Source organism: Triticum aestivum, chromosome 4B (genome assembly GCF_018294505.1).
Source record: "Triticum aestivum cultivar Chinese Spring chromosome 4B, IWGSC CS RefSeq v2.1, whole genome shotgun sequence".
NCBI lineage: Eukaryota > Viridiplantae > Streptophyta > Magnoliopsida > Poales > Poaceae > Triticum > Triticum aestivum.
The window spans coordinates 97,847,011-97,858,316 of NC_057804.1; positions in this window are offsets into that span (position 1 = coordinate 97,847,011).

Here is an 11,306-nt window from a genome sequence, read left to right on the forward strand (position 1 = left end):
TCATAACGCACTCCTGATGATAATTCTGTAGTGTAGCTATTCGGTCATGGTCATCGAGGGTGATTTCCTCTTTCACCATTCCTGACACGGCTCTGTCGTTCAACACCTCAAGTGTGAACCTCGAGGGTGGTTCCTCTTACGTTCACCTTGATGATTACATTGAGTGGAGCCCACTGGGGGTGATTCCTCGGGTTTTCCCCTTGATGTTTGGACACATGGTTACCATGACTTTACTTGAGACCTTGGTGAAAGTCGGGCGGGCCCGGAGAGCACCCGCAAGATGGTTATGTGGCACGACCGGGCATTCTAGGCCCTTATCATAAGTCCACGAGACGGGGCGACGGGGTCACTTTTGATTGTGAGTCTCTGCTCGTCTCCGCAAGCTGATACTATAATATGGTTTGGGTTTGTTCTGAGTTGGCCTTTGGCCTTTACGCACTAACCACCACGCGAGAATAGATATGGGCCTCAACGTCGTGGTATCAGCCGAAGCTTTGTCAGACGTCCAGTTCAGCAATGCGGCATGGTCGGATCGTGCTGGCCATCTAAGGCGGTGCTGGTATCCACCCTGCTCGCAACGACCCGGAGTGCTGCAGGCGATGGGTCCAAGACCCCAGAGTGCTTAGGATGTAGACCGACGGGGACCTCTCTGCTGAGCCTAGGTAGGGTTGCAACGTGTTGATCTTCCGAGGGCGGGCATTGACCCCAGAAAGGTGTGTCCGGCAGAGTGATCGAGCATGTTGGGTAACGTGGTGCACCCCTGCAGGGAAGTTATATATTCGAATACCGTGTCCACGGTAATGGATGTTCAGACTTATATCCTAATCTTATACAACTACAAATCGATACTTTAATATGTGGCTCCGGGATTGCTTTCTCGCAGGGAGTCGAGGAAGGATCTCTGGGCATTAATGTTACAACATGTTTGTTAATTAAACTGCTATTCTTTACTCTTCTATATGCTGCAAGATGCTTGGAGCTGCTTGAAGATGCTAGTCTTCGATAGGCTAGGCCTCCCCCTCTATTCTGGCATTCTGCAGTTCAGTCCACAGATACAACCCTTCCATTTGATACCAATGCATACTTAGTATAGATCTGATGCTTGCGAGTACTTTGGATGAGTACTCACAGTTGCTTTGCTACCCCTTTTCCCCCTTCTTTCTTCTTTCCGGTTGACGCAACCAGATGGTGGATCCCTGGAGCCAGATGCCACCACCGATGGATGCTACTACATGGAAACCGCAAATGACCAGGAGTAGTTAGGAGGTCCTAGGCAGGAGGCCTTGCCTCTTCGATCGTGTTGCTTTTGTGCTAGCCTTCTTAAGGTAGTCTTGTTTAACTTATGTCTATACTCAGATATTGTTGCTTCCGCTGACTCTTGTGTATCGAACTATGTATTCGAGCCCTCGAGGCCCCTGGCTTGTAATATAAAGCTTGTATTATTTTATTTGTGTCTAGAGTTGTGTTGTGATATCTTCCCGTAAGCCCCTGATCTTGATCATACACATTTGCATGTATGATTAGTGTACGATTGAATTGGGGGCGTCACAAGTTGGTATTAGAGCCGACTGCCTGTAGGATCCTCCTTTCCAACTCCTTGGCCGAAGTTGAGTATAGTTTTGAAAAAACGGTTTTAGTAACATGGCTGTGTGGCTTACGGGCCCATGTCGCCAATTGGGTGGCATTAGGATCTTTTATTCCTCGTCTATACTCTGGGAATCTGATCTCTCTTCTATTCGGGTTAAATGGTTTTGCAAACTATAACTCTAGGTTCTCGTAAATACTTCTCCCGGAGAGCCCCTTCATTCCAGATGATGGCCCGCTTCACCAGGAGATTCTAAAGATACTCTTCGATGCTTTCTCGAGACCCTTGTGCCCTTCGCCGTTGCAATCCCCACCACCGATAAATCCTTATGCGTAACTACCTACGTTGCCGTTCATACCTTCGTCCCCAGTTGCTCTTGTTATTACAAGATGTCCTGAAATACTCTTCGATGTTTAGAGAATCCTTTATGCTTACTGCCCTACAGTCCTTGCCGCATGAATACCCCTTCGGATAATTACTCGCTCTTATCGAGTATCCATTCACCCCAGTTATTCTTATGCTTCATAAGATACTTGGTAATATAATCCGAGCTTTCGATGACCTCTGTCGCCTATTGCTCTAGAAAGTCTTACTTGCCTACACTCTGATTAATTCCATATGCCTAGTAGTATCCATTGACGTCATTTGTCATTATCATCTTGAGTCTTTCAATTTGATATGTCTGTGTCGCAATCATCAGTTGATCCTTATAGATTATCTTTCCGACTCAGACGTCTTCCCGAACATGAGTTGGTTCTCGGCCAATCAGATTGCCATCGATTGTGCCCTAAGTCTATTCAACTTAACCATCCTTGGTCAGAGTGTTTGTTTCTGATCCCTTGATTTTGAAAATCGTAATTCCTTTGCATTTGAACTCCGAACTAGTCAGTTGCTTCTATAATCTGATATCCTTGCATTCTTTCTATTTCTGGTTGAGTACTGATGCTCAAATCAGATCCCTCGTGGACCACAAGGTCCTTTGTTGGATTTTATCCGATAGTGTCCTTCATATTTAATCACCTTGTGACCTTTTCCCCGGATACATAATGCCTTTGGTAAATTGCATCCTCTGTTTCCTCAACCATGCTCTACTTTCGAGCTTGAGTTATTTACTTGTGAAGTTTGTGGTCTATTTTCATAAGATGCTCTAGTGGTTTATTCCTACGCCTTCCCTAATCTGTGTGAAGCCGAAGATTATGCGAGTTATATCTACTAGCATTTCTTCGAGTAAATTTTGACCTCTTCAACATCGTCGAAGACGAGAAGTAAATGGAAGGTTATGCATTGATGAAGTGGGAGTCGACCTTGAACTTGTGTGTTCATGCCCATGGACCCGATGTGGAACTTATCATGGAAGCTTCTTGTTATAATAATAATTCCCTTGTGATAAGTTCATCTTGTATCTATGTTTGGACCTTTGCAATCGTGGTTCTGACCATATTGTTTGTTTTATCCCATTTCACAGACAAGTTAAAGTACTTGTCTTTTACAGATCTTTTCACCTGTCCAACCTCTATCATGTTCTACCTTCGAGTATTACCCTCTGTTATCTCGAAATATCACGGAACTACGTAACTTCTTATGAGTTCTTCATCAACTATTAATTCTTGCCGATTCAAATTTTCCACGGGTTCTGAGTTGTTAGACACTCGAGGACACCAAAAACTGATTTGAATCTACACTTGCCTTTCCATTGATTTGTTTAACCTTTATTGTAACCTAACATATCTGAGCAGTGATAATTCTCTGCTTATGTATATGCCTCGGTGTTCAACTCGGTTAGTAAGACCCTGTTACTATTGTCGGTGATATTCCGGTAGCCACCGATGGACGAGAACTTTGCCTATTGGTCTGCCTCGTCTTAATGAGTAGGAAAATGGTTCTCTTCGTCCCTCGCCCTTGGTACCAACATTGTTGCCAACATAACTGACAGGTTGTCCTCTGACTTGCCTTGCTATCATGACCGTACAAAATGTAACGCCTTCTTGCTTTTAACCCACATGGTGGGCCCATAACCCACAGTTCCACAGGATCGAAACCTGACTCTCCTGTACATCTCTGTCTTCTAAAATTGTTCCTTACGCTTGGTTTCGTATGTAACTCGCGAGCCACCTTCCTTGTGATCTGTTCTGGTATCAGACTCAATACTTATTCCCATTGCTCCGAACCCCTTTCACTCTCTGTTTCAGGCAACAAATGATTGCCTACCCGGTTGAAGCTTTTTATTGCAACCCCCTTACCTTGCTATCGATGACTTTCTTGAATATCAACTCGAGAGATGTCTCTATGCCGCGTTCATCAAAACATCCCCCACGTACCTATCTTGTGTTGAGCTCCATCCTTCCCGAGTCTTCCCCCCTTAAATCTCGGGACGAGATTTCTTGTAGTGGAGGAGAATTGTGACATCCGAATAATTAAGCTACAGTAATCCTCTGCTAATGGAGCATTGTCATCACATTACTATTGCTAATCCTCGCTTGATCCAGATTTTAATTCAAATTCAAGTTCAAATGAGAGTCCAATTTCAAATTTGTCAAACATGCAAATAAAAATGTTCAATGTGTGGCAAATAATCCTTGGATATTTTTCATGTTGGAAACAACCTCTTTTGAATTCCCAAAGTGCCCCTGGAAATTATTTAGTGGTCCAGGAGCATTTAAATTTGCCTTTTTGATTTCTAAAAAGTTAGACAATTCCTTTTGGCCTCAAACTTTTTGTGACTCCTAAATAAGAATGTGATTGATTTATGTGACAAGTCTCATATCAAACAAAACCCATTTAGTTTTATAATTTAATAGGATCAGTAGCTAAAATGGATAACCAAAAAAAGGGAAATGAATCCCCCCGGGCCATCCGGCCCAGCTAGCCAACTGGCCGGCCCAGTCGGCAGCCCACCTCTGAAGGCCCACCTCTCCCCGCATAACCCCCACCCCGAGCCGAACCCTAGCCGGTTCCATCCCCACTCGCCCCCACTCCTCTGTTCCCACGATCCACTTCTCCTCCTCCCGTCTGGATCTGGGTAGAGCGCCCGAGCCCGCTGACCCCGTTGCGCCCCGGCGCTCTCCCATCGCCCGACAACCGCCGCTGCACGAAGCCCCCCTCGCCGGACCGCCTCCCCGACTTCACCGGATCATCCCCGTCCTCCTCCCCAGCGACTCCATCGCGACGTTGCGTCCCCGTCGTCGACCCCCGCGGCACCCCGAGCCCCGACGCAGCACCATCGCCGCTCACGCTCACCACCAACTCGTCGGCGTCGCTTCCCCGTCCGCCTCCCCAAGCCCACTGCCGCCTCCCTACGCTTCGTTGTGAGCCCCGTACGCCTTCCTCTCTCTCCCCCGTCGTCGGTTCCGTGGCCGTCGCCGCCTGACCGAGCGCCCGCCGCACCGGATTGCGCCCTGCCTCTACTCGTCGCGTCGTCGTTGCACCCCCCACGCCGCCCGCACCCCGACCATGTCGCCCGCACCTAGTCCCGACCGGCCTCGCTGGCCCCGCTGCCCGCCACGGCCACCGCAGCCGTGCCCCCCCGGCAGTCGCCCGCCTCCGACGCGCGCCCCAGGGGCCCTGCACCGCCCCTGGCCATGCCTCCCCCCCGGCCGCAGCCGCGCCTCGCCGGCGCGCCCGTTCGGGCGATGCTGCGCCCGTCAGGCGTCCACGCCCGATAACCACACGCCCGCACACCCGGTTGGCCCTATGGGCCACTTGCACGTGGGGCCCAGCCCCTAAAAAATGTGTAAAAAATAGTAATTACTTAATTAATTAATCAATTTAACTAATCTTGTTAATTAACCTAACTTAATTAGTCCGATTAGTTAGCTAATTAACTGTTAATTAATTAAACAGACAATGACAATTGGGCCCCACTGTCCAGTTTGACTCAGTCAACCTGCTGACCCTGCTGTTGTCATGATGACGTCATGCTGATGCAATAACCCCATTTTAGATTTAATAATAATTTCAGAATATTGTTAAAACTTTAATAATTAATAGAAACTAATCCGTAGCTCAGATGAAAAAGTTTTATACATGAGAGTTGCTTAGAACGACGAGACGAATCCGAATACGCTGCCCGTTCGTCCGCCACACGTCCCTAGCATAGCAAACGATGAACTTTTCTCCTCCGATTCATCTGTCTGAAAGACGTCCGGAACCGGGAAAACTTTCCTGGGTGTTTTCCCCCTTCGCCAGTATCGCCTAACGCTACGGTAGATCACCTCTAGCACCGCTTATTGTCTTGTTATGCATATGTTGCGTGTATTTACTGTTTCTTCCTCCTCTTCTCTCCGGTAGACGCCGACACCGCTGTTGATGCCCCTGTGATCGACTACGTCGATGACGACCCTCTTTCTTGTCTGAGCAACCAGGCAAGCCCCCCCTTTGATCATCTCGATATCGTCCATTCTATACTCTCATGCTTGCATTAGATTTTGCTACTGTTATTGTTTGCTCCTATTCTGATGCATAGCCTGCTTTTGTACCTGCTTATTGTTACCTACCTGCTTATCCTAAACTACTTAGTATAGGTTGGTTAGTGATCCATCAGTGACCCCCACCTTGTCCTTGTTGCCCCTGCTTCATTATCGACGACTCGATCAGCGTGATCGACGACCAGAGCCCGACACCTCACATCACATCACGCCCCTTTTGTTGCTCGACTCTGCAAAGCTACTATCGAGTGCCAAGGGTGATCCCTCATAACGCACTCCTGATGATAATTCTGTAGTGTAGCTATTCGGTCGTGGTCATCGAGGGTGATTTCCTCTTTCACCATTCCTGATACGGCTCTGTCGTTCAACACCTCAAGTGTGAACCTCGAGGGTGGTCCCTCTTACGTTCACCTTGATGATTACATTGAGTGGAATCCATCAGGGGTGATTCCTTGGGTTTTCCCCTTGATGTTTGGACACACGGTTACCTTTACTTTACTTGAGACCTTGGTGAAAGTCGGGCGGGCCCGGAGAGCACCCACAAGATGGTTAAGTGGCACGGCCGGGCATTCTAGGCCCTTGTCGTAAGTCCACGAGACGGGGCGACGGGGTCACTTTCGATCGTGAGTCTCTGCTCGTCTCCGCAAGCTAATAATACACTATGGTTTGGGTATTTATTCTGAGTTGGCCTTTGGCCTTTACGCACTAACCACCACACAAGAATAGATATGGGCCTTGAGGTCGTGGTATCAGCCGAAGCTTTGTCAGACGTCCAGTTCAGCAGTGCGGCACGGTCGGATCGTGCTGGCCATCCGAGGCGGTGCTGGTATCCACCCTGCTCGCAACGACCCGGAGTGCTGCGGGCGATGGGCCCAAGACCCCGGAGTGCTTAGGATGTAGACCGGCGGGGACCTCTCTGCTGAGCCTAGGTAGGTGTGGGTGTCAAAACCGGCGGATCTCGGGTAGGGGGTCCCTAGCAGTGCATCTTAGGATCAATGGTAACAGGAGACAAGGGACACGATGTTTTACCCAGGTTCGGGCCCTCTTGATGGAGGTAAAACCCTATGTCCTGCTTGATTAATATTGATGATGTGTGTTACAAGAGTAGATCTGCCACGAGATCAAGGAGGCTAAACCCTAGAAGATAGCCTATGGTATGATTGTTGTTGTGTATGTCTATCGACTAGCCTGGCCCCGGTTTATATAATGCACCAGAGGCCCAGGATAACAAGAGTCCTAGCCGAATACGTCGGTGGGGGAGGAGTCATTGTCTTGATCGCCAAGTCTTGTGGATTCTTCCTTGTATGCGGCAGCTGTCCGGACTGGCCCATGAGTATACAGCCATGGGGGTCCTCGGCCCAATCCAACTGATCGAGAGACGACGCGTTGAGTACCCCTTAGTCCAAGACACCGTCAGTAGCCCCCTGAACCGGTCTTCAAGTTAGGGACGCTCCTCGGTTCTTCCGAACTGTTCTTCATCTTCGGTTGCCGGTCTTGAAAACTGGTTCAACAAATCTTCTCATCTTCTATCTTGAGGATCACCGAAATGCATTCGACGAGTTTACACGTCGGGTATCCGGGGAGCCCCTTTAAGTTTCTGGCCTTTATCAATGCCTTATTATTTTTATGCCACACCTCGGGTTTGAAGTTGTTCCCGGGCGGCAACGTCCTCTTGCGTCCGAGCTCCAACGTCGGACTGCATTCGAGGTATCTTTTGCAGCCGAGCACCAATGCTGGACTGCTTCCCAGCTCTAACGCCGGACTATGTATCCGAGCTCCAACGCCGGACAGTATCCGAGCTCCAACGCCGGACTGTATCCGAGCTCCAATGCCGGACTATGTATCCGAGCTCCAATGCCGGACAGTATCCGAGCTCCAACGCTGGACTGTGTATCCGAGGTGTCGTAAATCACCTTGGTTCAAAGAAGTTTGAAGGAGTTTAGCCGAGCTTAATGCCGGAAATGCCCTCTATGGAGCCAGCCACTAGCGCCCGAGCTTTATGCCGGACTGCTTCCGAGGTGGTGCACCGCCCCAAATGTGGGCCGATTTTTGTCAATATTTTTGATTGGTGCAATTTATTCTCTGCCGAGATACATAGCCAGTAGCCCTCAAGGTGGGTATCAGTCTAAAACCCAAGATGCACATGAAGGATGACATATTACCGCTGATCCCCGTAGCCGTTGAGACTCAGGTTGATTTGCAAAATCGGTCTGAGGATCAAGTCCTAGCTCGGCAGAATACTTCGGGACACAAAAAGCAGCGTGCTCAGTCCTCGAGACTCAGGTTGGGTGCGGCCGACCAACCTGAGGATCAAAATCTCCTCGGAAACTGTATTGCACTTAAAATTTTCTGCATAGAACAGGCAATGCAGTAGCCCCCGAGACACTGGTTGGGTGGCAACACCAGATCAGGGGATCGATGTGCCCCTTTAATATTTGTAAATAATAAGCCCGAAGCCCAGTAGCCCCCGAGCCTTAATGCGGGCACGGGAGGCCGAATTAAGGATCGATATCCCTAGTAAAATCACAAATTATGTGTAATGACTCTATGTATCCAAGTACTTTACGTCATTAATGCTCGGATCCGCATTATACAAAACTTTGTTGATCGACCATCGGCTTCCACCTCCTCGGCCAATAGCCGAGGAGTGTTGGTCCTACTTTATAAAGCCTTTATGAGGGCAAAGATTTACAACAAACAAGGCAATCTGGCCATACGGTTTTATAAACAAAGGTACGCGGACAGACATGTTATATTACTGTTTAACAGAAGAAATGTCTTCCAAAGAAAATAGTCCCGCTATCGGTTCCTTTCTTTGGGTTATCATGCTAAGCATGCTCATGAAACCTCAGCTCCAATGTACGAGCAAAATATCGAGGATTTAGTTTGGGAGGCCAGTTAATAGCCCCCGGTAGTGTTCGGCGACAGTCGAGGTCAAGCCGTAAACACTTCGGCCATTGTTATGAATGGCCCGTCGTTTAACGCCGTCATCGGATCGCCGACCAGTTTACGCTTATTGTGACAGTCAGTTTTCGGCTTTCTCCACTGAGGTGCTTAACCATGTGAGCTGGAAGCACAATCGCAGTGGTTCTCCCTTTGCACACCTAGCCGAACAAAGCGGAACATAGGAGGCAAGCGCAGGAGCCGGGCAACCCAACTATTGACCGAAGACACAATTCGAAACCGATGCATATATAGCAATATCCGAGAATGTTTTTGCCGAATCTCTAAAGGTGTCCGGCGTTGCACTGTGAGACTTGTGCTGAAAACACACAAATAGTTTAAAAGTGCCATGGGCTCGAAAAGCCAAAAAACTTATTCAAAAGGTTAATGTCCGAACTAGATCAAGTGTTCGGTGCCAATCCGAAAATTGGACTTTAGAAAAAAAAGGTGCTTCTGCCGTGCTTTAACATGACACATCCTATCTCAAACTTCAAGCGGGTCAGCCTACGGCTTCAACCTCCTATCCCGAAGGCGGAGTACTTCTTACTAGGCCAGTTTAGCAAACTAAACTCTAGCGGCTTTGAGAGAGAAATTAGGCTCCCCGGCTAGTGACCGCACACTTGTGTCGAAAAAAGGAGTGATAAATAATAATAAAAACTTTGCAACGACTAAGAAGAAAAACACTTATCATAAAACGGCTCATATAAATTTAAGAGCCCCCAAGTGACTTGGGTAAAAGAATGATTGCATGTACCGAAGTACTTATATCATATCTATGTTCAACCGAACTTTAAACGCGTCTTAACCGACCGTCGGCTTCTCCCTCTTCGGTCAAGGACCGAAAAGTGTTATGTACTCCATCTGTCGAGAATATCGACGGTGTTTCCAATAACCAGGCAATCAGGCCATAAGGCTGTAACAGACAAAGCGCGCTCAGGGAACTTATGCTATATTACTGCGAAGAGTAAGAAGCATCTTCGAAGAAAATAGTACCCCCACCGATACCTTTCTTCGGTGCTCATTGTTATTATGAGACTTGTGCAATAGATTTTTTGTACTCATGAGTTCCGTTGTGTGCCGACCATGATTGAAAACAATAAGAGCGCTAGCTTTCGGCTTCACCCAGTCTGAGGTCCGGCTCGGGTGACCCGATCGTGACAATCGCAGAGGTGCTCCCTTTACTCCCTAGCCGAACAATCGGGAACGTAGGGGTAAGCACAGGAGCCAGGCAACCCAGCTTGCAAATCGCTTAAGTCAATATGGTGCATATTGTGGCGTAATACACGAACAAGGAACGAAGCCGTACAAGTATAACCATATGCAAGAGGAAAAAGCTTCATGAAGGAAGCCCCCAAGTAAACGGGGTATTTGAATTTGCGCGTCACAAACAAAGTTTGGACAAGGAAATTTTTACAAGCAACTTTTTTCCAAAAAAGTATAATGCTTGGCCGAGCCAAACACAAGTTAAAAATTTAAAATTTTGAGCATGAAGACAACTTAGTTCGTTAATGTGTTCGGTATTGATGACGCGGTCCGAGCTTGATGCGGGACAAGGTTCCATCCCCGAGCCGGTCCCGAGGTGGCGGAGCAAAGAGCTCGACACTCCGAAGTGGTGACATAGCACGGTCAATGCAGGACGGCAGGGTGATGCCGAAGTCCCCGGCATGGGGTAATGAAGTGTTGACGAAGCCCCCCGTCCAGCCGAGGTGACGCCAAAGGATATAGTCCGGCTGGATCATTTTCCTGTGCACAAAAAATAGTGCAAACCGGAGATAATAGTAATAATAATAAAAATAAAAAAAATCGTTGCATAACAAATAATTTATGCAAAGTGAGTAATAAAAGAAATATGGCCTGGCGCCGAAGTCAATGTCGATGCAGGGCGGCGGCGTGATGCGGTAAAGGCATGGCAAGGCCTGAATTCACAGGTCGGTTCGAGTTCCGGATGCGGCGTTCGCCGGACTATGTACGGAAACTGACCGAACCACCATGCGACCGTCGTTAATGCGACCACCATTTGATAGACCTGCGTACATATGACGGACAAACCAGAGTAATAATTCATTGGGAAAAATGAATCCTAACAAGCAAAAAATACTAGATTAATAGCACCTGGTTTATTTGTTGTAGCAATCCGAAGAAAAGTGATTCCCAAAATTAGGACTCGATCCGCACACCTATCGCCTGATGGGCGATAAAGCAACGGCATGGCGATGCTGGCGAAGTTTGGCTCGCCGAGGCAAAGCCCTCGGTCCAGCTAACGTGACGGAGCTAGTCGGCCAGCAACGCCGAAGTCTCCGGAGTAGGTTGATGAAGAGATGATGAAGCCCCCGGTCCAGTGATGCAGGTCGTGA